Genomic DNA, 27,972 nt, shown 5'->3' with positions numbered 1-27,972 from the left:
ATTACTGTCTGCAATAATATTCTAATATAGAAATACAAGGACTGTCTTTTGTTTCTTGGTATGATGCATCTTTATCTGAGTAATTTATAGGCACAATCTGTTTCAAATGTCATCATGTACTCTATACACTGATTGTACAAAACATTAGGAACACCTTCCTAATATTGAGTTCCAACCTCGTTCAACAAGGATGCTGGCCCATATTGACCCCAATGCTTCCCACAGTTGTGTCAAGTTGTCTAGATGTCCTTTGGGTGGTGGACCATTCTTGATACACACGGGAAACTGATGAGCTTGGAAAACCTGACACACTCAAACCCGTGCACCTGGCACCTACTACCATACCCTGTTCAAAGGCACTTAAATCTTTTGTTTTTCCTGTTCACCCTCTGAATGGCACACACACACAATCCATGTCTCAATTGTTTCAAGGTTTAAAAATCCTTCTTTAACCTGTCTCCTCATCTTCATCTACACTGATTGAATTGGATTTAAAAAGTGACATCAATAAGGGATCATAGCTTTCACCTGGATTCACCATGTCAGTTTATGTCATGGAAAGAGCAGGTGTTCCTAATATTTTGTGCCCTCAGTGTATATACCCAACGTATGTCCGTGTATTTACAAAATGAACACTAGATGGCACAACTTGCTCAGTGTGGGTCTGCCATCTGGGTTCACACATGGAGCCCATGAATCATGTACTTACTGTATGTGTATTTCTTTGCATTTCAATAGATCCTGTTCAGTCCAGGAAATGCGACCACGCCGTGTGACAAAACGTTTGGGGTTAAGAGTTGGTCTCTAATGAAAAAGCACACCAATCAGGGATTGCACAGACATATGGACACAAGACAGATAGACAAACAGCCAAATCTCTAATCTGCACTCTCCACTATTTGCTCTTGTAGGGATCTTATTTGACACACTACCACTACAACTGCTACAGTACCCGCACCCACCCTTTTTCTCCTCACATCACATTGTCCATGGCCTCTGGTCCCACAGTGACCTTGAAACAGCCATGTCATCGTTACCACGCTCGGAGAATGTATCCGATTACACTAGCACCTGGCTGGTAGAGAGAGAGATGGAAAGATAAGGAGAAAGAGGAGGGATGTAGAAGAGAACAAGATCAGAAAAAGAATAAGAGAGGTGTGAGAAAACATCTGGATGAAAAGTGATGTTATTGAGATATTCCCAGCATTTTACCTTATTTGGTCAATATAGCCCTTTGGTTCTTTGTTAAATAAAATGGAATGAATTTTCTGAGAAATTATGTAAACACTATCATTGTACATGTAGTGATGATATTACTGTTATAGGTTGTGATGTTTTTACTGTTATTGCTAGGTAATAGGAATACAGTGTATTGTATTTACTACACTGTTTGACACATTTCTTAAGGCAAATGCCTACAGACGGCCTTGTTCTTGTCTGGTAAAATGGAGTATTGGGAACATTATTGTAACCTCCCTACCCAACAATGAAATGAGTGTTAGAGGAAAAACAAAAGGTATTGGACATCCGGAACAGATAATGAAACCTAAGTGTCATTCAGTTCAAGTACAATACAGAGACTTATTCACACACCACAGCCAACCATGATTCAGCTATCATCGCCTACTTATTAAAGCTCCAACCAACACACACACCCTGATGAAGAGGTTATTGAGAGGGCGGGCATTGATTCATTGGCAATGACAATGCGGAAACCGACGCTCGCGCTTATGTAGTGGCTCAGCTTGTCATCTCCCACCCCTATTCACTCAATGGTTTTATTTTAGAATGGATTCACTTATTTCACCTCATTTTACATATGCTGTTATTATATACATGTACTGCTATTACCTATGTGCTCAAGCACAAGGATAATGTATTTATCCTGGTTTCGCTCTCTTCCTTTCTCTCTCTCTCTCAAATGCACGCACACGCACACACGCATACACACACACACACACACACACACACACACACACACACACACACACACACACACACACACACACACACACACACACACACACACACACACACACACACACACACACACACACACACACACACACACACACAGCATGGTATTACTATACTTGTGAAGACTTTTTGGGGACCGACCAACAATTGATTTCCATTCAAAATTCTACTTTTCTTTACTCTTTACCTTAACCCTAACTCCTTACCCTAAACCTAACCCCTAACACTAAACCTAATTTTTACCCTAATTCTAACCCTAAACCTAACCCCTAAGCCTAAAATAGCCTTTTTCCTTGTGAGTATCGGCCAAATGTCCTGACTTGCCAAATGCCCCCCCCCCCCCATACACACACACACACAAATGCACCCTCCCCCCCATACACACACACACGAATCCAGAGAAGAAGAACTTCTGCGTCTTCCAAGTTTTTGGTGTTTAAAACACTACGTAAACATATCAGTGTTCATGGTTACAGTCTCCATGACTGCATAACAACAGCTTACAGGTCAGCCGTACAAACGTTTAGTGGTTTGGAAACGTAATATTTGCTAGTATTAGCACAGCATTCGCTGCACCCTATGCTCCTACTGAACTCTCAAGAACCAAATGCAGCGCTGTTGCTATGTTGATGTGTGTTTCATTGCTGGAGGAAAAAAATGGCCCTCAGGTTTTCGGCAGTATGGTGTGAAGAGCTCTTTGAAAGTGTGGGACAAATGCCAGATATTGAAGCAGGAATACATGAATTATGTCTGTGCAAAGACAAGCAAGCAAGAGTGAAGAAGACCATTTTTTCCAATCAAATGCAGAGGCAAACCAATAAATTGTCAACTAAGAGGATATTCAAAAGTCACTGTATGGAGGAGTCCTGTCTGGCAGAAGTGTGATTATTTTAGTGTTTCTCACCCTCTCTCTCACACACACACATTGACAGACAAACATTTGACCAACTGGGGACATTTTGTTGGTCCCCACAAGGTTAAATGTTATCTCTAGGGGGTTTAGGGTTAAGGTTAGAATTAGTATTACCGTTAGAATTAGGTTTAGGGTTAGGAGCTATGGTTAGTGTCAGGGATAGGGTTAGGTTTTCGGGTTAAGGTTAGGGTGGTGTTGGAGGGCCAGTAGGAGGCACTCTTTCCTCTGGTCTAAAAAAAAATATCCCAATGCCCCAGGGCACTGCCCTGTGTAGGGTGCCGTCTTTCGGATGTTAAAACGGGTGTCCTGACTCTCTGAGGTCATTAAAGATCCCATGGCACTAAATTCCCAAGCTGGCCCTCATACCATCACGGTCACCTAATAATCCCCAGCTTACAATTGGCTCATTCATCTCCTCTCCCCTGTAACTATTCCCCAGGTCGTTGCTGTAAATGAGAACGTGTTCTCAGTCAACTTACCTGGTAAAATAACGGTTAAATAAAATAAAAAAATAAACTGGTTGGCGTTAGGCGTGTGTGTGTGCGTGTGTGTGCGTGCGTGTGTGTGTGTGTGTGTGTGTGTGTGTGTGTGTGTGTGTGTGTGTGTGTGTGTGTGTGTGCGTGTGTGTGTGTGTGTGTGTGGTAGTTCCAGTAGACCAGGCTACAACTACAAGGCCCATGGTACGTTTCGACGCGTCTCATGACGTAACTTCATGTGAGCACGAGCAGACCGGAGCAAAGACCGGATTGTACAGATTACTCACTCTAGTATTGTCCTACACTGAGTCCGTTTGCTAGTACATTAGAGGGAAAAATAGTTGGACAGCATATAACAACGTTATAAACATATCTTAGCAGGTGAATGTAAAAAAAAAAAAGAACTCGACAATTCGGTGTTTAGGTCAGCGCGGACAGAATTGCTTTCCTTTCAATCTTCTGTGTGCGTTTTTCTCAGCTGGAGCATTCAAATTGGATTTCGAGCGAATATCGGGAAAGTCCAGATGACGCTGTCGGATTGTCATTAGGTAAGGGGAGTTTGAAACACATACAACGTGCTGTATTTTATGTAGCTAAAGTGTTATTTTACTGCAATTTGCTTGGCTACCAAGGGGAAAGTTATTGTCATCATCAGTAAAATATAAAATTGTAGCCTAATTGTTGCACACCTTTACACTTTTTTGTTGTTGTCGACTATTACCCACAGTAGGCCTAGCCTACAATGTATGACTTTTCACTTTCAAGTTAGTCTATTCATGGCACAGAAACCAAACAATGACAACATTTTCCAGCAGTGAAAAATACCTCAACTGAGGTTGCTTTTATTGCCCATTGTCATCATTCACACATTGAAACCAAGTAGCCTACCTACCTATTTAACTATTAAGAGAGAGGTAAGTATGTGGACTTGAAATGTGCCTATGGCACTTTTGAAGTATATATATATGACGTTACTGGTTGTGCACAATGAAGGGTCTCTCTTTCCCTTGTGTGGTTGACAAGCTGGTTTGGCCCGCACGGAGAAAGCCCAGCTGGGGGCTATTGTTCCCACAACATAAACTGATTTGCATGCATCATCTCGCTTGAGCATCTGGCCTCGTGAGTCCCTCTTTTGTTCCCCCAAATTCGGCTCATCTGCTCAACTGTCCAGTCGTATTCATTGCTGTCCCTATCATAGTAGAGCTGTGTTTGTGTGTAGCACATGCTGTCTTTACTTTGAAATACCCTTTGACCCTTCTCTATGTAGGGTTAGGCCTATTTGAAGAGAAACTGGCTTCGTATCAAACTGTTATCTGAGTATGGAGGGCTGTTAGTAGCCTACTGTCAATACTTTGCTCCCGCTAGTCTATTATAAGCACCGTTGATTCACGATTGTGCTGTCATAGAAAACTGGCTAGGTATCATCATACTGTCATCTGACTATACTCCTCAGTAGTGGACTACATCATCTGTGGATGCTTGGGAGAGTTTAAAAATAACACCACGAGAGTTTCCATTCCTGAAATGGGCTGGATCTGTTTCCTTTATTTAATCAGGCCCGGTCTCCCTACTCGACTCCGACCTCCCGGATAAGATGCTCTTACCGACTCACCCCTGGTATGTCACCGGGTTGTGCTGGGATCAGTTATGCAAGTCCGTTTGTTTTGGGGCGAAAAGTGTTATTTTTCATGCCTTGATTAGGGAATTAAAACAAACGTGGGGTCACCGAAGGTTGCTGAGGCTGAACACGAATGGAGCTTTACAGAGGCTGCCATTTGTGAGGATCACGTTAGGATTCCGTGGCAAAGGGGCAAAAGGGGTAGCAAACTCAATTAGTTAACATCAACCCTGGGGCACATACTGAAAACGTGTGGCCTATGGTGTATTACACATAGCCTACTACAAGTTACTAAGTCATTCATAGGCTATATCATGTTAACAACAGCAACGTTGGGTGTGCCATGATGACCCACATTTAGGCCTATGTTTGTGTAGTGTTGTGCATGCATCGCTTATAAGTGTATTTTAGCCTACATTCCCTGTCAAGGGCCTTTACATGCTCACCATTCTCATGACTTTGGTTCATGTTTAGGTTATAACTTGTGTGGCACATCTCTTTTGAACCGAGCGAATGAGCAGACAAAACATTCATTAAACAACCTTTTTCTGTTCAACTTGATAAATCAGCTGTCTGTCATAGCTCTGTGTCAGCGAATGCTGTACATCCGTCTAACTTGGAGATCTGCTTCTGTGGTAAAGTCAATTAATGAAAGTCATTCCTGGAAATATGCCTTTTTTCCCTTTTCCCCAACTGGACAGAAAGATACAACGGCTATTTTAATTGATCCACTCCACTCCTCTCCTCTCCACGTTCCTTCCTCTGCTTACCCCACTCCTTCATTTCTCTCATGTTATCAAGGTCGACTTGATGTGTTGGAAAGGTCCATTCATGGGCACCTACAAGCTACCGCCTCTTATCTCTCTCCGGTTACGTCCGAAATGGCACCCTATTCCCTATGTAGTGCACTACTTTTGACCGGGGCACATAGGGTTCAGATCAAAAGTAGTAACCTATATAGTGAATAGGATGCAACCTAATTTTCTTATTCTCCATCAACTTGGAAAATGGAGAGGTTGTCTACCTGGCCGATTTCGCTTCAACGCTATAGGGAAAACACATTTGGGAACTTTGTTTTGCCCGTGGTTACCTCCCAACTTTTCACCGTTCTTCTGACTGATGATTGGAGAATGTGGAAAAACAAATAAAAGTGGTATCTTTCTCTCCTGAATTTGTATGATAGTATAATGAGATGTGTTCTCTGTGACATTGCTACTCATAAGCAAATGGACGTTATCCTTACCTATAGCTAAATTGGTGCCTTGTATGAGGATGACACCAGTAGTTGAAAAATGTAACCAATCTTTTTTAGTTTTCATTTCAGAAGACAATCTTCACTCTCTGAGGAAGATTCATAATAAAAAAAAATCTTATTTATGACGGCCTTCCCCGGCCAAACGCTAACCCGGACGACGCTGGACCAATTGTGCGCCGCCCTGTGGGACTCCTAATCACAGCCGGTTGTGATACAGCCTGGAAGCGAACCATGGTCTGTAGTGACACCTCTAGCACTGAGATGCAGTGCCCTAAACCGCTGCATCCACTAGGCAGAACATAGTTTACTTTTTTTCTAAAAACTATTATTTATTTGCCTTTCAGGGTAGTCTGTGTTCTACCTCGATGAATAATTCAAAGGGTTTGAAATGTAAACTGCCACCCTCCATCTGCTACCTCAAAAGTCAGACCGCTGAGGTTATGTCACCGTTGGACTCCATTTTAAACTGACACGATGACATGTTAATGACGTTAATAAAGAGGCGTTAATAAAGAAGAATCAACTTTGACTGTATTAAATGATCTGGAAAGTCAGTATCTCTGTCTCTCTGTCTTTCTCTCTCTCAAAGCCAGCCATAAGCATATTAGCCTGCAGTCTAACCCTTTTTATGAGGTGTCGTGTTTGGATCAGACTTTGTCCCTCCCCTGATAATCTCTTTATAGAGACGCGTGCCTATGAAATGGCCACCTACAGCCAATAGCAACCCTCTTTATTGGCACCTATGACCTCTGTGAACAGGGTTACGGTAAAAGTCCTAAGAGCCTTGTTTGGCTTGCACAGTATGTACTGGGTATTTTGTAATTAACCATCATAACAATGACAAAAATAGTACAAAAATGCATTAAATGTAATAATGCCTCTTTGGAAATTAGCTACGACATACCTAATAAATACAACACAGCTTTGGTGACAGCCCGGTCTCAAAAACGAATGGTTTTCACCGCGTGGAAGTGAAGTTTCTCATCCTGACCGTGCCGTTCTGCTCGTAAAATGATTACCAACTTTGCCCACGTCATGTAAAAGAAAATGCTATTGGGTAAACTATATCTACTTGAATATAAAGTTTAATCGCCCTTCTCCTAAAATGAATGCGTTAAGACGGTTATGCCGATTATTTTTAGTTCACTGTTATTGGCCATAATTGTTGGTTACACGATTACACAATAATTGTACCAGCTCTAACGTTAGCTGGGTTTTGAACTCCTGTCTTTACTCCTTTAATCTCCCAGCTTCTCCTTGGTGAAAAGCACAATACAGTACTGATTACATCATTTGCTTTCTCAAAGCTAATCAAGGCTTCGCAGAGTTAGCTACAGTACTTGTCGATGTGCAGTTAGTATTCTATATTGCCATGACATGTCCTACCCGGACCGCGCATAATGTCTCTCTCTCTGTACTACCACCAAGCACAGAAGCTGTTTCGTGTTTTCTCTGTGTGATGCTAGTCTGACACCAAATCAGACACCCCCCCCCCCCCCCCGACTCCCTGTCGTGCGGTTAAAAACGATTCACCGCCCAGTCAAGACCGGAGGCTGTTACGTTTGTCAGGAGTGGAACGAAAGGGGTGCAACAACAGTGTCCTTGTTGCTGCAGAGGAGTGAAGTCCCTTTAAAAGTCGTCCTCCTTGTCTTGGGAGAGGGTGGGTCTCTGTGCTATAGCTGCAAAGCTCCTCCATTATCCAGTTACAGGCCAGTGAATGGGCCTCTGTCCTCTGCAGTTAACTGTCTTTATTCATGGACAGGGAATATAGAAATGTGACTGAATTGCAGGGTGTTTTTCTTTTCAAGAAGACTTGGCCTCTGCTCTATTTTATCTGCTAACCTGTTGGGACCTTAAAAAATACATGTTGTCAGAGATGTGTGTGTTCTCTGTCTTTCGAAATGATATTGAAAGCCTACTCTAAGGGAGTCTTTGTAGGGTGCAAAGGTGTATGATTGTTCCCAGTTCCGGCTGACTAAGAGTAGTATGGTCGCTGCAACACACAATCTGTAGGCTGATGTAATCTACTTACAGAGCCAGCTGAGCTATGGCTCATTGCCTTGGTGGTAGGTACAGTATATCGAATTCATTTGAATGTATGTTTTTGCAGGATATTTAAAATGCCTTTACGCTAGAATCAAGGTTTTGTAATATTTGTTTGTTTTATGAGTGTTTATGTCCGCGTGTTCTCATGTATTTTTGGTCTCGTCTCCTTTGCTCCTCTGTGCTGTGTGCACCTTCCCATTTACACCAGAGATCTGTATATAATGACGAGATGCACGTCTCCGCCCTAGAAATGGGAGTTGTTGGCCCAAAGGCAAGCTTATGGCCTTATTTTTGGACAGATTTTAGCGAGAGTGAAACCTCTTGCTTCGCCTCTTCCTCTATGGTTTACGCACACACCAAGCCCCTCCCCCTGCCTCTCACGACAACAAAGTTGAGAGATCACATCTTCTTCTCTGACAAGCGGTTTCAACTCGCTATTTGCATTTGAGGTTTGGTCCAAAAGAATCGGTCATATTGACTCCAAAAACACATTGAGACATTATTTTACTGTAATAGAGGAGACGTGAACTTTTCTAGCGATACTGTCACGTGTGCTCCCTCTCCGGCTTCTAGGTCACCAGGCTGCTTGTTATGGCGCACACCTGTCACCAGCGTTACGCGTCATCAGACTCACCTGGACTCCATCACTTCCCTGATTACCTTCCCTATATATATGTCACTCCCTTTGGTTTCTTCCCCAGGTGTCATTGTTTCTGTTTCTGTGTCATGTCTGTGCGTTGTTTGTGTTTCTTGTTTTGTATTATGTTACGTTTATTTATTAAAACACTCACTCCCTGAACTTGCTTCCCGACTCTCAGCGCACTCATTACAGAGACCCATTTTATGTCTCAACTACTCAAATTGCCCGCAGAGCAGACAATACTAAAACAAGAGTATCAATGAACATTGATTCTGGAAAATGAATGCTCTGTTTGTCCCGCATGGCATTGGGGTACCACGTTCTGCTAGCAGCATTTTAGCCAAAGACTGTTATACTAGCTGTCTAGTCTGTGTTTTATAAATGTGCAATAAGCATAAAACACAATTATATAAGGGATTGGCAACTCGTTCTACTTCTGAGAAATAAGGTAGGCCACTTGATTTCAACATCTGAACAAAGTGGACAGGCCAACATGCTTTTCAAACAGCTGAAGACAGACAGATGGGTGTGTTCATAACAATTCAACTGTTCAACCTTGTTAGCTAACAGATAGATCCAAGTTGGCTAAACTTGAAATATAAAGATTAGCTGGCTAATCACTAGCACGTGGACCAGAGAGATTGTCGATGAGACCTGTGTTCATTTTCTATAGCCTGATGCCTGCTGCAAGAAGTTAGTCATTATTAGTGAATGTGCATTATGCACGGTTCTAGGTACATTTGTAACATAAAATGGCATTTTCATAGACAGACTTGAAAGCCAGATCAGAGATGATTGCAAAAAACAGCAGTTGAAACTATTTTGATAAAATAATGAAATTATTTGTGGGGCTTATGGTTGTGGAAGGCTTATATTTAGCCTAGGTATAACTCCACAATGGGAACAGCCGACACCTCAAAGGGCCAGAGAATACCACCATTGTTGTGGGGGTGTCATGTCCACAGCTCCACCCCTTTCATTGCCGGTGCCAGAATCACACTGGCAGTGAGTGGAGATAATATAAACATGTCAAGGCGAGGTTCTGAGAAGAGAAGAAGAGTGGGAATGACATACATCTCCATATTTGGTTATTTTCTTTAGACAACAACAGAGGACCACCAGAACAACAGAGTACACAGGTACAGTACCATCAGAAAGTTTTCATACCCCTTGACTTACTCCACAGGTTGTTTTGTCACAGCCTGAATTCAAATTGAATTAAATATTTTTTTTTCTCACCCATCTACACACAATACCCCAAAATGACAAAGTGAAAACATGTTTTTAGAATTTTTAGCACTTTTATTGAAATTTAAATACAGAAATGTCACATTTACATAAGTATTTACACACTTGAGTCAATACATGTTGGAATCATCTTTGGCAGCGATTACAGCTGTGAGTCTTTCTGGTGAAGTCTAAGAGTTTCATACACCTGGATTGTACAAAATGTGCACATTATTCTTTAAAAAAAATGTCAAGCTCTGTCAAGTTGGTTGTTGATCATTGCTAGACAGCCATTTTCAAGTCTTGCCATAGATTTTCAAGCCGATTTAAGTCAAAACTGTAACTAGACCTCTCAGGATCATTCAATGCCGTCTTGGTAAGCAGCTCCAGTGTATATTTGGCCTTGTGTTTTAGGCAATTGTCCTGCTGAAAGGTAAATCTGTCTCCCATTTGCCTCAACTATAAGGCTTTGTATTCAGGACATAAAGTTAATTTCTTAACCAAAGTTTTTCAGTTTTCCTTTAGTGCCTTTACAGGATGCATGTTTTGGAATATTTTTATTCTCTTCAGGCTTCCTTCTTTTCACTGTCATTTATGTTAGTTGTGTGGAGTAACTACAATGTTGTTGATCCATCCTTAGTTTTCTCCTATCACAGCCAGTAAACTCTAACAGTTTTAAAGTCACCATTGGCCTCATGATGAAATCCCTGAGCGGCCTCTCCGGCAACTGAGTTAGGATGGATGCCTGTATCTTTGTAGTGACTGGGTGTATTGATACTGTCACTTTCGTTGACGCTGGAGAGACGAAGCAGGTACGGGGAGTAAAACATTTAATAAACAACGGACATGGAACGAGACAGGAACAGCGTCAGCAAACAGGTAACACAAACAAAAGACAATTAATACAGCCGCGGGAACAGAGCAGGGAACTGACAAATATAGGGGAGGAAATAAACAGATGAGTGAGTCTAGGTGAGTCCAATATCGCTGATGCGCGTGACGAGGGAAGGCAGGCGTGCGTAATGGATGGAAGGAGTGTGTGATGCAGGGCAGCCTGGCGCCCTCAAGCGCCAGGGGGGAGAGCGGGAGCAGACGTGACAGATACACCATCCAACGTGTAATGAATAACTTCACCATGCTCAAAGGGATATGCACTATCTGCTTTTTTTTTACCCATCTACCAATATGTGCCCTTCTTTGCGAGGCATTGGAAAACATCCGTGGACTTTCTGGTTGAATCTGTGTTAGAAATTCCCTGCTCATCTGAGGGACCTTACCGATAATTGTATGTGTGAGGTACGGAGATGAGGTAGTCATTCCAAAAATCACAGAGTGAGTCCATGCAACTTAAGTGACTTGTTAAGCAAATTTGACTCATTAACTCATTTAGGCATGCCCTAACAAAGGGGTTATATCGTAATTGACTCAAGACATTTCAGGTTTTCATTTGTAAAAAGTTATTTGACATTATGGTGTATTGTTTGTATAGGCCAGTGACACAAAATCTAAATGTAATGCATTTTAAATTCGGGCTGTAACACAACAAACTGTGGAGTAAGTCAAGGGGTATGAAAACTTTCTGATGGTACTGTACCTGTGTACTCTGTTGTTCTGGTGGTCCTCTGTTGTTGTCTAAAGAAAATAACCAAATATGGAGATGTATGTCATTCCCACTCTTCTTCTCTTCTCAGAACCTCGCCTTGACATGTTTATATTATCTCCACTCACTGCCAGTGTGATTCTGGCACCGGCAATGAAAGGGGTGGAGCTGTGGACATGGCACCCCCACAACAATGGGGGTATTATCTGGCCCTTTGAGGTGTCGGCTGTCCCCATTGGCACAAGGAGTGGCATTCAGCGGGTGCCAGCTCTGTGCCAGCTCTGCCCGGCAGCCACGGGCGGGCACCGCGTCATCAGACTCTCATTATTTATTGATCTATTGGCCGACTTAGCGGGAGAGCGACATGGAAAGGCCAATGATATTGGCCTCTCCAATCCTGGCCAGGGTCAGACAGAGAAGACCAGGGGAGAAGTTAGTGGCCAATGTTTAAATACCTGGGTTTCCTTTGTCAATGATGACTGGGTGGGTCACTTGTTTTGGGCTTGAAATAAGTAAAAGTGAAACTGAATGAGTTGTCGTGACCTGGGACATGTCTACTGTAGGTATGTTTGGTTTATTGTGTTCCTTTCTGCACACAGTGGAGTACAGGTACAGATGTAGGATCTTAATTTGAGCCAGCTTACTACAGAAGGAAAATAATCCTGCAGCAACAGGAAATGTGAATTATTATGTGGATGATAATCAATGGACATTTTTGTAGGGGTTGATAACATTTTTGTTAGGGCAAATCAAGTCTGAAATTTCTGCATGGAAATTAAACTTTAGAAGCCTATTTAACCCATTGACGCTACAATCCCGTATTTGTGATCATTGTTGAGTGGTCCCTGCAGCGTACGATCTCAAATACGTGATTGGAACAGTAGCAACAGAACGTATGATGCAACAAACGCATCAAAACACCATTGTTGTCTGAACAGCATCTAAATAGTTTTTTTGTACTGATGGAAAATAAAGGTCTTAAACTTTATTCCTCAATTTCACCTTCTTTTGTAATAGATAAATGCGAACATCATCCAAGCATCACACGGAACACATCCACAGCCAAACTCACATCCACAGCCAGATTCCACAAACCAGTCTAAATAACAGGTTGCGCTGACAAAAAACAAAACATAAGTTAGCGACCTAACAGCTAGACTAGTTTACAATGTATCACATCTCTGGTGAGCACAAGAGAATAATGTAATGCTGTTTAGAAAATAAATGTATGTCAGCTAAGCTACCAGCAGCTAAATTGTTTATGATGGCAGCCATGTTTGTTTAAGACTTCAACTGTAGCCAGCAAATAGCTTAGCATTAGCTCATCATAATCAGTACAACATTCAAGTATTTTACACACATCATATGTGTCCATTACAATCTATGCAAGATTCGGAATGCATGATTTGTCACCAGTACTTGAAAACATGTTAATAAAGCAGTAAATACATTATGATCCATAAATACAGTTGAAGTCGGAAGTTTACATACACTTAGGTTGGAGTCATTAAAACTCGTTTTTCAACCACTCCACAAATTTCTTGTTAACAAACTCTAGTTTTGGCAAGTCGGTTAGGACATCTACTTTGTGCATGACACAAGTCATTTTTCCAACAATTGTTTACAGACAGAATATTTCACTTATAATTCACTGTATCACAATTCCAGTGGGTCAGAAGTTTACATACGCTAAGTTGACTGTGCCTTTAAACAGCTTGGAAAATTCCAGAAAACGATGTCATGGCTTTAGAAGCTTCTGATAGGCTAATTGACATCATTTGAGTCAATTGGAGGTGTACCTGTGGATGTATTTCAACGCCTACCTTCAAAGTCAGTGCCTCTTTGCTTGACATCATGGGAAAATCAAAACAAATCAGCCAAGACCTCAGAAAATAAATTGCAGACCTCCACAAGTCTGGAAATAAATAATTCTCTACTATTTTTCTGACATTTCACATTCTTAAAATAAAGTGGTGATCCTAACAGATCCTAAAACAGGGAATTTTTACTAGGATTAAATGTCAGGAATTGTGAAAAACTGAGTTTAAATGTATTTGGCTAAGGTGTATGTATACTTCCGACTTCAACTGTACATACGGTGTGCTACAGCAGAAACGACAACACGATATACAGAAAATAAGCCACTTACTTTGATAGGAATGCATACATGCCCAATTTCAAAGACAAACAACCAAGAAGGCAATGCGGGCGCCAGCCAGAAAATGTTTTGGGGGAAAACGTTTGTGCAAGGCCTGTTCTGACTAGAGATGTGCAATGTCTTCATCCTTGAGTGGGGGAAACACTCGGGAAGTACATGGGCTCACGTTGAAGTTGAAGAGAGACGTTTGTCCGCTCAGTAAAGCCTCATACATAAATTATCCACAAGAGTGAAATGGGCTACTTCTTATGCAAATTAACGAGGAGGCGGAACACACCTCAATTCAAACTGTTGTTAGAAAATAAAACTTGTTAGAAAATAATTAGAAATTGACAAGTTGAAATATAGCCTATTGATAATTAGCAGGCAGCGTGCCTTGGTTTGAGGGCAGTTGCGTAACAATCACATTTTAGAACAGTGAGAGCATTCTGACATCACGAGCATGAAAAAACTCGCAGGGGCAACGGTTAGAGATATTTGGAACTCACACGTGAAAAGGTTAAATCTCAAATACACTACAAATACACTCAGCAACAAAAGAGTGATAAAATGAAGATCCAGTCAGTGGAATCAGAAGATCAATCGTTGCACTGGTCATTAATAGTGGAGCTCTCAAACAGATAGCCAATAAATATTGAATTGGTTAGAATATTGAACACTTTTGAGATGTCAATCCTGTCCATTGCAGAGTCCACAGAAGGCCATTGCATTGAACATTCTAATTTAGAACAGTATGATTTCATTGCATCATAACAATGAATGATATTACTGGCATTCCAAATATGTCATTAAACATTGTTGTGGTCAGTTGCCCAGGCAACACAATTCAAATTCCTGGATTCTGAAGACAAGAACCTCATTTAAAACATTTTATCATGAAGAGAAAAGGTGTGAGCAATGGTTTGTGGTGGTTCTTCAGCGTTTTCATGTGTGGTGGCTCTACAGACATAGTGGATTCTACCCACCTTTACAGCAAAAGAAAGAAGACCACCCACCCAAAACCAGACCATGTCCAACATTTTGACAATGTCAGCTATGTGAGACAGACTAAAGAAGAAGCCAAATCAGGTTACAAATCTTTTGGCGATGGACCAATGCACAACCTCCTTGGACTGGCGAACCTGAGGGTGTCAATGTCCACCTTGTTCATGAATAGTTGCAAAGATGACCTGACCACTGATCCTGTTGACTCTTGGAAGCCTCAACCCTACTACCCCAAGAAACCATGGATGTCCATCGATGAGATACAGGCGTACTCAGCAGACACATCCTGGCCTTACTTCCCATGGCAGATCGTGCCTCCTTCACCCCGTGTGCAGAGGAGAGCCTCCAGCATGTGGAGAGATATGGAGATGGCCCGTTCATCTAGCCCTGACCTGCAGACTCCCACCCAAGAGGAGAGAAGCAGCTTCCTCCAGGAGAGCCGTCTATGTAAATATATGTCTTTGTCCTCCACATCCTCCATGAGCCAGAACACTGTCTCTCCCTGTGGGGGACTATGAGATGGAAGAGAAGTAGATCAGTTGCCAGAAGATCCAGGCTAAGGGCCAGGATGTGGCCCACCTTACTGATGCCAACCAGCAGTGACGTGCAGAAAAAATTACTGTAACAGGCATGCCACAATAAACAGGCAGGCCACAATAAATAAGTATACATTTTATCAATAATAATTTTGTCATCTTCATGTTTTTTCTTTATGATAAAATCGATTTCTGAACTAATTCTTCCCAAATTTGCTGTGATCTGGTACAGCTCGCTCCTGCCTATGGACGTCACACGTCATCTGTTGCCTTTTGGCGGTCACGTTCGTTTTACTGTTAGTTAAAATAAGTTGATCAGGACTCACGTGCTCTTCCGTGTTCTGCAGAAGAAAGTGATGGATATGGGTGTCTACCGTACCTGTATCAGCGACACAATGAAAGCACTGGAACGGCAGCAACAAGACTTAGTGGTAGTTGATTTGATTTAGTTTCTATGAGCGATTTGAGCAGAAATGCAATGAACTGGGCCTGGCAGAAAGCGAAACTCATAGTAGCCCAATAATAGAATAGAGAGGGGGCAAATCTACTACAACATACTGGACAATATAAATGTTCAGATTTGACCACTTTGGTGAACTTCATTTCTTTGGCTTAGTGGACTTAAAAAAATGTAAAACAATATCACTTCAACACCAGAAACGAGAGCCTGTCAAAATATTTTAAGTAATTTGATTCCGTTAGACTTAAGGCTGATCTTGTCCGATTGTACAGTTCACAAATGGTATGAGACAAATCACCTGGATAGCTCCTCAGCTTTTTGTTCCAGCATGACCTGACACAGACTGTCCCCAAGACGACAAAGTAACTGCAGCTGGTCCTCACTATACCAGCCACATCAGCATCCGTTGAGAGGGCATTTTCTGCACTGAAACAGATAAAGACAAACAGTAGAAACCGGACCAATCAAGGACAACTCTCATCCCTTGCCATCATCTCCATCGCATCGAGACAGAGAGACTTTTAAAACTGTGGGCCAACAGGGAGGAGTTTTACAGTTCAGTCACTGATGTCTTTACCCAGAAGGATAGACGCATGGATTTCGTTTACAAGTAAAAGTACAGTAAATGCAAGTGTTTATTTACAGTAGCGCCGTCTACTATTATTATATTACATGTCTATTGTGTAAGTATACTGTACACTCACTGGCCAATTGATTTGGTACACCACCCCGTTCACGAAAATTGATTCCTCCTACAGACAGTGAGTCACCTGACTTTTGCTTGCTATATATATCAGGCAGACAGGCATCGAGGCATCCAGTTACTGTTCGATTGAAAGTTAGAATGAGTAAAATGAGTGACCTAAACGACTTTGCGTGTGGTATGATTGTCGGTGCCAGGTGTGCCGGATTCAGTATCTCAGAAACAGGCGCCCTCCAGGGCTTTTCACGCATGACATTGTCTAGGGTTTACCAAGAATGGTGCGACAAACAAAAAACATACAGTCAGCTGCGGTCCTGTGGACGAAAACAGAGAGGTCGAAAGAGAATGGCAAATATCGTGCACGCTGACAGGCAGGCCACAAACAGACAAATAACGGTGCAGTACAACAGTGGTGTGCCGAACAGCATCTCAGAACGCACAACTTTTTGATCCTTGTCACGGATGGGCTATTTCAGCAGACGACCACACCGGGTTCCACTCCTATCAGCTAAATACAAGAAACGGTTCCAGTGGGCACGCAATCACCAACACTGAACAAAGGAGTGGAAAAACATTGCTTGGAACATGACAGCGAGTTCACTTTACTTGAGTGGCCTGCACAGTCCCCAGACCTTAACCCAATACAGCATGAGATGGAACGGGCTGTTGGCAGCATGAATGTACCACCTTCCAATCTGCAGCAACAGCATGATGCCAAAAAAGTGCATAGTCAACAGGCTTGGGCGCTATACCGTATATACCGTATCCCGGGGTATTTGTAAAAAGCCACAGGATGGTTTTTCAATACCGTCAATACCGTTGAAACAATGTCTTTTAAGTTGTTTTAATACATTTGAATATTTGTAGCTACTTTTTAAGTACACTGAACAAAAATATAAACGCAACATGTGTTGGTCCCAAGTTTCATGAGCTGATATAAAAGATCCCAGAAATGTTCCATACGCAAAAAAAAAGACGTATTTATATCAAATTTTGTGCACAACACAATGCCACAGATGTCTCAAGTTTTGAGGGATCGTCCAATTGGCATGCTGTGTGCAGGAATGTCTAACAGAGCTGCTGCCAGAGAATTAAATGTTCATTTCTGCCATAAGCCGCCGCCAACGTTGTTTTAGAGAATTTGGCAGTACGTCCAACCAGCCTTACAACCACAGATCACGTGTATGGCGTCGTGTGGGCGAGCAGTTTTCTGTGGTCAACGTTGTGAACAGAATGCCCTATGGTAGCGTGGGGTTATGGTATGGTTAGGCATAAGCTACGGACAATGAAACAATTTAATTTTATCGATGACAATTTGAATGCACAGAGATACCGTGACGAGATCCTGAGGCCGATTGTCATGTCATTCGTCCACCGCCGTTAACTCAATTAATTTGAAATGTTTCTAAAATCTCCTATGGGAAAATGATTGGAACCATTTCCGTGTTTGACTTGCTAGGTTTTATGGGTATTATGACATGTCTACTGTGGGGCTCAATAGTCAGCCTCAGACCTCACTGCACATCACTGCCATCCAGGGTCAGCTATTTAATTGTGGCCCTAGACTGATTTCTAAATCAAGCGCTATTACCGTTATGAAGTATGTAAGAAAGTACTGTGAGTTTTTCCGTTCTCACACTAGTAAGGGACAGAAAAAGTATGTTACCTTTCCTTGGATGAGATCTGAGTGCTTCTGCAGCCACCAGATGGTAGTTACTGATTAAATCTAACAGACAGACAGACCTTTAAAGAGTGATCTGTGAGAACGGAATGATGAGAAAAAAGCCTGCCTGATGTTTTGATGAAATCGAGAGATAGCTAGTTGTGGGCACAGGATAGGTGGTTTATGACTTATTATTGGGACGGGTTAGGTTTTTTGAATCTTGTGCTCATCTTTTTCTCTGTTCTTGTTGTTTCCCCATTGATGCTTAAATCATTCATCAGATTTCACTGCTGTTCAAAGAACATACTCTGTGTTTGCCCTGGGTGTTGGGTCTTCAAACACTTAATACTTTACAGGTTTTTTTCTGGATCTAAAGGGTTTAGGTAGTGGGTGTGGCAAGGGGAGTGGCACTGGGTACGGTTGGCCAGTCGGCGCGGCTGCATTTTACAACGAAATCTATACCTCTAAATTAATTGTTTGGAAATGTTGAATTCTCCCTGATAAACAAGAAACCACTCACCCGGAGGCAGCGTTTCTGGTGGTCGAAGACTAACTCGGGAGAGCGACCAGGGGCGCAAAAACGCTAGACCACTTTTGTTCTACCCACAGAAATGCACACAAGGCCCTCCCTCGTCCTCCCTTTGGCAAATCTGACCATGACTCAATTCACCTGCTTCCTGTTTACTAACAGAAGCTCAAACAAGAAGTACCAGTGATGTGCTCAATACGGAAGTGGTCGGATGAAGCAGACAAGAGGCTACAGACTGTTTTGCTAGTACAGACTGGGATATGTTCTGGGATTCCTCCGATAGTATTGAGGAGTTTACCACAACAGTCACAGGCTTCATCAATAAGTGCAAGGACGATGTTGTCTCCACAGTGACTATAAGAACGTATCCAAACCAAAAACCACGGATTACAAGCCAAAATCCGCACTGTGCTAAAGGCTAGAGCTTCTGCTTACAAGGAACGGGACATGGACATGGACGCACGCATACAAGAAAGCCCACTACGACCTCCGACGAGACATCAATATAGGAGGAAGTTGGAATCCTATTACATTGGTGCCGATGTTCATTGTATGTGGCAGGGGTTGCAGGTGATAACGGATTACAAAGGGAAACCCAGCCATGAATTGCCCAGCGATGCAGAACTCCCAAACGTGTTAAATGCCTTTTATGCTCCAATTCGCATACCGCCCCAACAGATCTTCAGATGATGCAATCTTAAGTGCACTTCACACTGCCTTCTCCCACCTGGACAAGAGGGGAAATAACTGTGAGAATTCCGTTCATGGACTACAGCTCAGTGTTCAACACCATAGTCCCCTCCAAGCTCATCACCAAGCTAGGGACCCTGGGACTAAACCCCTACCTCTGCAACTGGATCCTGGACTTCCCGATGCGCCGGCCCCAGATGGTGAGGGTATGCAACAACACCTCTGCCACACTGACCCTTAATACGGGGGCCCCTCTGAGGTGTGTACTTAGTCCCCTCCTGTACTCCCTTTTCACCCACGACTGCGTGGCCATGCATGACTCCAACACCATCATCAAGTTTGCTGACGACACGAAGTTGGTAGGCATGATCACCGACATTGATGAGCCAAGTTCCTTGACTTCAAGTTCCTTGATGTCCACATCACTAAGGACCTAACATGGTCCTCACACACCCACACTGTTGTGAAGAGGGCATGGCATTGCCTCTTCCCCCTCAGCAGGCTGAAAAGATTTGGCATGGGCCCTCGGATCCTCAAAAAGTTCTACAGCTGCACCATCAGCTGCACCGAAGCATCGGCTCTCGGACCAACAGGCTCCGAGACAGCTTCTACCCGCAAGCCATAAGACTGCTAAATAGCCAGACTGCTAAATAGTAAATTAAGGGTACCCAAACTACCTGCACTGACTCTATCTTGCACTGACCCTACTAGACGCACTAGACTATATATATACGTATACATACGCACTCACACACACTACATTGACACTCCCACACAAAACCAACACACATTCACATACTGTACACTACATATACACACACACACACACACACACACACACACACACACACACACACACACACACACACACACACACACACGCAGACCGCCACAACCCAAACACACATACATACACATTACACACACACACACACTCACACACACAATTTTACACTCATCATTTGCTGCTGCTCTGTTCTTTATTTGACTTGTATTATTATCTATCCTGATGCCTAGTCACTTTACCCTGCCTTCTTGCACATACAGTGTCTACCTCAAATTCCTCGTACAGTGGTTTCTCAACTAAAAGTTTTGCGATTATGCTGCGCGACTTACCGAGGTATTTTGTGGTTTAGGACTGTATCCTGCGTCACAGCTTCATTGCTCCAGACCAGCGCAAGCGGGAGTTAGAGCACTGATTATGCTTTTGGGTCCCATGGGGCTAATGTGTCTCTAACTGACAATGAATGGGCAACATAAACCAAATAGAAACTGATAATTGTGCACGACTTCAAAATTGAAATTCAATGAAATGAATGATGAGGGTGAAGAAGGTGATTGAATTTAGAACAATAGTGTAAGAATTGCTATTCCTCTGTCCTGCACGCACACCCTGAAAAATACACTTATTTTTTTGTTTCTACTCGTCAGTATTACTTTCTAAAACTGTTGTTACACTAAGATTTTTATTCTAAGAGAAACTAAAATGTTAAATTATATTCCATGATATTCTTCAGATATATGTGTTGACTGAATATAAGCAAGTGATGTCTGCTAAATAATCAAGTTGATGGCGCAGTCATTTAGCCTCGGCACCTACATAACGCTGAGTGACTCAGTCATTTAGCCTCGGCACCTACATAACGCTGAGTGACTCACTCATTCATAGCTTTGGATCAATATAAATAAGTACCAACATTCTTTCTGATAGTCTTTAATAAATAAATGTTTTGGTTATCCTGACCTAGATACCATGTATATTAATAGCCCGTTATGGGCTATTAGCAGGACAATAGAATCTTGCCAACACCTCTCTGTATTTTGATACTTTGTGCAAGGCAATTGATCAGCATTAAAAACTTTGTGGATGGGGCCTCCCGAGTGGCGCAGCGGTCTAAGACACTGCTACGCAGTTCAAACTGCGTTGCTACAGATGCTGGTTCGATACTCGTGTTGGCCGCGACCTGGAGACCTATGAGGCGACGGTGGGCTTTTGGTTTCTCTCCCTCTAAAAACAGAAATAAATAATTCTAAATAACAAACTGGCTTTATTTACAAATTAGTAAGAATATCTCACCCCATGTTCAAGAATGGCCTTTTTCTCACTCACTTTAGGTTATTTGAAAACAAAATCTCCAAAATATCGTTATTTTTTAAACAAAGCGATTATTATTAATATTAATTCATTTAGAATTATATAAAAACCTCATAGATATTTTCACAGATCCTAACGAAAAATGCCCCTTAGTTATTCATTTAGAATCCTCCAACCCTCTAAATCGAATTATTGGCGGAGAGTGATGTCATAGAATATATATTTTTCCGATATACTGTAGGCTTATCGTAGGCGACATGAGTCTCACTATTGTTGAGTAATGTGCTGTTAACGGTGGTGTAGGTCTTATTGATTTAAAAAGCATACTGAAGTTAGAAGCAGTAGGATTTGAAGCAATAGCCTATCCGCTGTGGTCAACTATTTCAGCACCGTTTCACACTGCTGTCATGGGGACTGGTCTTGATAAATCAATGAGATTTTTATTTTCACTGAATCTCCGTTTGGGTATTGGTTAGACTACAATTAGGGTGTGGAAATGTTATGCTCTTAGTACTGTAGCCTACTCCCGACTGTCATGTTATACAGCTCCATATTTTCCTAATGGAAACCCTGAAAGTTTCGTTTTTCGTTTTTCTTGGAATAGAAACACTATAATATTAATCAAATTAATTAAGCAACATTTCTTAAAATCAATCCCATATACTATGTTCTTACAAAAAAATATATTTTAAATTCTCTAGTACAGCCACTATTGAAGGTTATCAAATGCTTCTCAAAGATAGTGGTCAAACTAGCACTAACTAGCATTAATGGTAACAATGACTGACAATTTACCCTTTCACACGTACCATCACAAGGGTATGATCGTTCTACAGTGGTCCCTGAAGCGTACGATCACACCCTTGTGATTAGAACGCTTATTTAGAACAGCCAGTTTCAAATTACGCAACAGTCAGCATTTGAGCTGGCCACACTTTTTTCAGAAACTATTTACACAAACACAGTCCTCTAAAAGTTATGTCCAGAATGTGAGCAGTTTAATTTTGGATGCAATGTTCAGATATTCACAGAAGTATCTATAGCATAACACAATCATCCAAACCGGAAAAATGTAGGCTACTTTTGTCCTAGCGCTAACTGAGGAAAGATTGACGCAAAACAAGCGGTCATATTTTCTAACTCTCAGCTGACATAAACTACAATATTAATTAGCTAATAGCAATTACTATTTATAATTAATCACATCACGGGTGAGCTCACCATTGATCGAAATAATTAAGTTAAACACTTTCTATAAATCGAAAGTAATCCGACGATGATTAGTTTCAGCTCACAGCCATACTTTATTTCCTTACAGAAACCAAAGATAATAAGAGAAGACAAGATGAGTTTGGTCTGTTTATAGTATGCATGTTGAAGGTGTGTGTCTTCTACCATCGTTCACATCCCACCATTCACTTCCTGAAGTTCTCAAAAAACGAGTGAACCCTTACTCACCTCATTTTGTTATAGCATTTTTGGTCCGACAGACGATTACGTGAAACCCAGAATGCACTGTATATCAACAAACATGGCTCCACACATAGCTGGAATTAGCTTAGCTCATCATAATCAGTACAACCTTCAAAAAAGTATTTTACACACATACTATGTGCCCATTACAATCTATGCAAGAATCGGAATGCATGATTTATCACCGGTACTTGAAAAACATGTGAATAGAACAGTAAATATATCAATAATTACCACACAAAACATTTTCTGATAGTGATTTATTGATACAAATGGCGTGTGCAGGCAGTCAATCACGTAACCTCTCACTCCCACTCTGAGCCATTCAGTGTTGTTGTTTATGTATGTAGCTAGTGAGCTAAGCTGTAGTACTGGCAATGTCTTTCAACAGGAGACAACTCACAAATGCGAAAATTCTGGATATTGTTTAAAATTCTGACAATGATCCTGAAAGTCAGGAATCAGATTCTGACAGTGACAGTGAGGAGCTGCCCCCCAGCCATTGAGAACCCTGAATCTGAGGACCCCTTGTCCACTGACAAAGTCCCAGTTCCCTTTGAAGATGCTGGTGGTGATGGAGGCAAACCGACAGTGGATGAAGTACAGGAGTTCTGTGGTAGCTGGAAGGCTGCCAGCCATTTCACCCCTTCTGGCCCTGCTGTTTGCTTTGATGAGTCCCAGTCTGGAGTGCAATGCCCCTTGCCATTTCCATCTGAGGCAGAGTGCTTCAAGTTGTTTCTGACAGAGGAGCTGGTGGGAGACATAGCAGAGACCAATCACAATGCCTTGGAGCTACAGGAGAAGAGAGAGCCAGGAGTGGGGGGGACAATCACAATTAGTGAAATGTATACCTTCCTGGTGACAGTCCTTCTCATGGGGATAGCAAAGAAGAACTCCCTAAGAGAATACTGAAACACAGATCCTATGTTTGCAACTCCCTTCTTTGTCACCCTCTTTTCCCAAGACTGCTTCCTAGTTCTGCTTCGATGACTGCATTTCATCAACAATGCTACTTCCATCCTAAATGACCTGTTATACAAAATAAGAAATGTCAACAGCTGGCAGTAAAGTGGCATGACAAACGAGACATCCATGTCCTCTCCACTGTCCATACAGCAACCATGTTGGCTACAGGGAATGTGGACCACCTGACGGGAGAGAGAAAAATCAAACCAGACTGTGAGCTTGACTATAACCTCAAAATGGGGCAGTGGATAAGGCGGACATGATAAACAGCTTTGTGGAATGCACTCAGAAAACGATCAAGTGGTATAAGAAGATATTTTTCAATATTTCCAGGGTAGCTTCAAAATACAACAAGCCAATACTTCTCTGACTCAATTAGCATTGTTTTACAGAGCTAATAGAAGAATGTAACTAGCTACATAAGCACGATTGAATATAACACCATAAAGGTGTTATATAGCCTCCCTGTGGCTCAGTTGGTAGAGCATGGTGTTTGCAACGCCAGGGTTGTGGGTTCGATTCCCATGGGGGGCCAGCACGGGAAAAAATATTGACAAAAAAATGTATGAAATGAATCGAAATGTATGCATTCACTACTGTAAGTCGCTCTGGATAAGAGCGTCTGCTAAATGACTCAAATGTAAGGTTATGACATGAGTAACGTCCGCGGTTATAAGGACTATACACAAATATATTATGCTCCATACACACAATGAGCTACAGTAGAAACGGTATAACACAACATACAGAAACTATTATAACGTAATACGGTACTTACTTTGCTAGAAATGCAGTGTGGATTTGAACCTGGGTGTCTGTAGTGACGCCTCTAGCACTGAGACGCTGTGCCTTAGACAGCTGCGCTACTTGGGAGTTATAAGGCCAGGGTAGCTTCAAAATACAACACATGCTAATACTTCTCTGACGCAATTTGCATTGTTTTCCAGAGCTGATAGAAGAATGTAGCTAGCTACCTAAGCATTGAGTATAACACCATAAAGGTTATGAAATGAGTAACGTTACCTCGCGTGTCCGCAGTTATAAGGAATAAACACAAATATATTATGCTACAGTAGAAACGACATAACAGACATGCATAAACTATTATAACGTAATAAGGCACTTACTTTGATAGAAACGCACACATCTCGAAAGTTATTATTGGTAACGAAAACAACTATGACTGCGATGCAGGCAACAGATGGAAAATATGAACACGTATGTGCAGGACGGGAGATGAGCAAATGTCTGCAGACTTGAACTGCACAAACAATTGGGAAGTGTTTGGGGAATTTTGTCCGGGTCAGAAATGTCCAAAAAATTAATTGGACCGCAAAAGTAAAAATGACTTATTTTATGTGAATGAATGAGGCGGAACACACCTCAATTCAAACTGTTCTTAGAAAAAAAAAAAACTTGTTAGAAAATTATTTGAAATTGATAAGTTGAAATCAGCCTATAAATAAAAACAGGCTGCGTGCCTTGGTTTGAGGGCAGCGCGGATTAAATGTCCTGTTGCGTAACAATCACATTCTGGAATGGAGAGAACATTCTAACATCACGTGCATAAAAAACTCACGCTGGGGCAACCGTTAGAGATATTTGGAACTCATGCATGAAAGGGTTATCTGACTTGCCTAGTTAAATGAAGGTTAAAGAAATATATAAACTCAGCAAAAAAAGAAATGTCCTCACTGTCAACTGTGTTTATTTTCAGCAAACTTAACATGTATAAATATTTGTAGGAACGTAACAAGATTTAACAACTGAGACATAAACTGAACAAGTTCCACAGACATGTGACTAACAGAAATGGAATAATGTGTCCCTGAACAAAGGGGAGGGTCAAAATCAAAAGTAACAGTCAGTATCTGGTGTGGCCACCAGCTGCATTAAGTACTGCAGTGCGTCTCCTCATGGACTGCACCAGATTTGCCAGTTCTTGCTGTGAGATGTTACCCCACCTGCAAGTTCCCGGACATTTCTAGGGGGAATGGCCCTAGCCCTCACCCTCCGATCCAACAGGTCCCAGACGTGCTCAATGGGATTGAGATCCGGGCTCTTCGCTGGCCATGGCAGAACACTGACATTCCTGTCTTGCAGGAAATCACACACAGAACGAGCCGTATGGCTGGTGGCATTGTCATGCTGGAGGGTCATGTCAGGATGAGCCTGCAGGAAGGGTACCACATGAGGGAGGAGGATGTCTTCCCTGTAACGCACAGCGTTGAGATTGCCTGCAATGACAACAAGCTCAGTTCGATGATGCTGTGACACACCGCCCCAGACCATGACGGACCCTCCACCTCCAAATCGATCCCGCTCCAGAGTACAGGCCTCAGTGTAACGCTCATTCCTTCAACGATAAACGTGAATCCGACCATCACCCTTGGTGACAAAACCGCGACTCGTCAGTGAAGAGCACTTTTTGCCAGTCCTGTCAGTTCCAGCGACGGTGGGTTTGTGCCCATAGGCAACGTTGTTTCCGGTGATGTCTGGTGAGGACCTGCCTTACAACAGGCCTACAAGCCCTCAGTCCAGCCTCTCTCAGCCTATTGCGGACAGTCTGAGCACTAATGGAGGGATTGTGAGTTCCTGGTGTAACTCGGGCAGCTGTTGTTGCCTTCCTGTACCTGTCCCGCAGGTGTGATGTTCGGATGTACCGATCCTGTGCAGGTGTTGTTACACGTGGTCTGCCACTGCGAGGACGATCAGCTGTCCGTCCTGTTTCCCTGTAGCGCTGTCTTAGGCGTCTCACAGTACGGACATTGCAATTTATTGCCCTGGCCACATCTGCAGTCCTCATGCCTCCTTGCAGCATGTCTAAGGCACGTTCACGCAGATGAGCAGGGACCCTGAGTCAGTAGAAAGGCCTCTTTAGTGTCCTAAGTTTTCATAACTGTGACCTTAATTGCCTACCGTCTGTAAGCTGTTTGTATCCTAACGAGAGTTCCACAGGTGCATGTTCAATACTTGTTTATGGTTCATTGAACAAGCATGGGAAACAATGTTTAAACCCTTTACAATGAAGATCTGTGAAGTTATTTGGATTTTTGCGAATTATCTTTGCAAGACAGGGTCCTGAAAAAGGGACGTTTCTATTTTTGCTGAGTTTATATCTCTATTTCCCAAACACAATTCAACACAATCACAGTCACTTTTTGGTCTTTTAACACGGGCCTAACACCTTTGTGCTTTTTTAAACACTTTTTTAACATAGGCCAGGCCCTATTGTTACCTCATTTCTCAGCGATAATGCATGGCATTATGCCTGGGAAGAAAACACTTCAATTTGCTCAACTTTCCATTGGCTCAACCATTGACTCAGCTTACCCCATGGCCATTGGCTCAAACATTTTGACTATATTAGGCCACACAGCTACAGGGATGCTCTTTCATGCTAGGTTCAGGACCTCATATTGAAGCTTATAGAGACCCCAACAGATGCATAGAACAATTTTAAAAGTATCTACTTTGGTTTAGATACAAGCATCATGAAACCTCTAACACAAATTAATTTGACTTGGTGAAAATCAGTTTTTTGGACCTAACTTGCTTACCACTTTTTCCATGTCATTTCTTTCTTCACAGACCATAAAATGATGAGCTCTTCCTAAATATTTGGTCAAATTATAAATTTTGTGTATGGTTTCCTAGAAACAAGTGTGGCTCAACTTACCTCTTTAGCTTACCGTAATTTCCGGACTATTAGGCTCACCTGAATATAAGCCGCACCCACTGAATTTAAAAACATAAACATACATAAACATACATAAACATAAATAAGCCGCACATGTCTATAAGCCGCAGGTGCCTACCAGTACATTGAAACAAATGAACTTTACACAGGCTTTAACGAAACAACAAAAATAAATAGGCTTTAACGAAACACGGCTTGAACAAAAATAAATAGGCTTTAACGAAACACAGCTTGTAACAAAAAATAAAAAAATTGCAGTAAGC

General features: G+C 42.1%; 1 protein-coding gene and 1 non-coding gene across 2 annotated transcripts in view; both read left to right on the top strand.

Annotated features, from left to right (window-relative positions):
• Positions 1-3,577: 3,577 nt before the first annotated feature.
• LOC115177823 (E3 ubiquitin-protein ligase pellino homolog 1-like) overlaps positions 3,578-27,972 on the top strand; it is a 45,750-nt gene continuing 21,355 nt past the window's right edge. The window contains exon 1 of the mRNA XM_029738808.1: positions 3,578-3,914. The gene's annotated coding sequence lies outside the window, so the exon portion shown is untranslated. The remainder of the gene's footprint in view (positions 3,915-27,972) is intronic.
• trnaa-ugc (transfer RNA alanine (anticodon UGC)) lies at positions 24,469-24,543 on the top strand. Its single transcript has one exon. It is a non-coding gene; the product is annotated as a tRNA-Ala (tRNA).

This window comes from Salmo trutta, chromosome 38, assembly GCF_901001165.1.
Source record: "Salmo trutta chromosome 38, fSalTru1.1, whole genome shotgun sequence".
Taxonomy (NCBI): domain Eukaryota; kingdom Metazoa; phylum Chordata; class Actinopteri; order Salmoniformes; family Salmonidae; genus Salmo; species Salmo trutta.
This window is presented reverse-complemented; position numbering and strand designations above follow the sequence as displayed.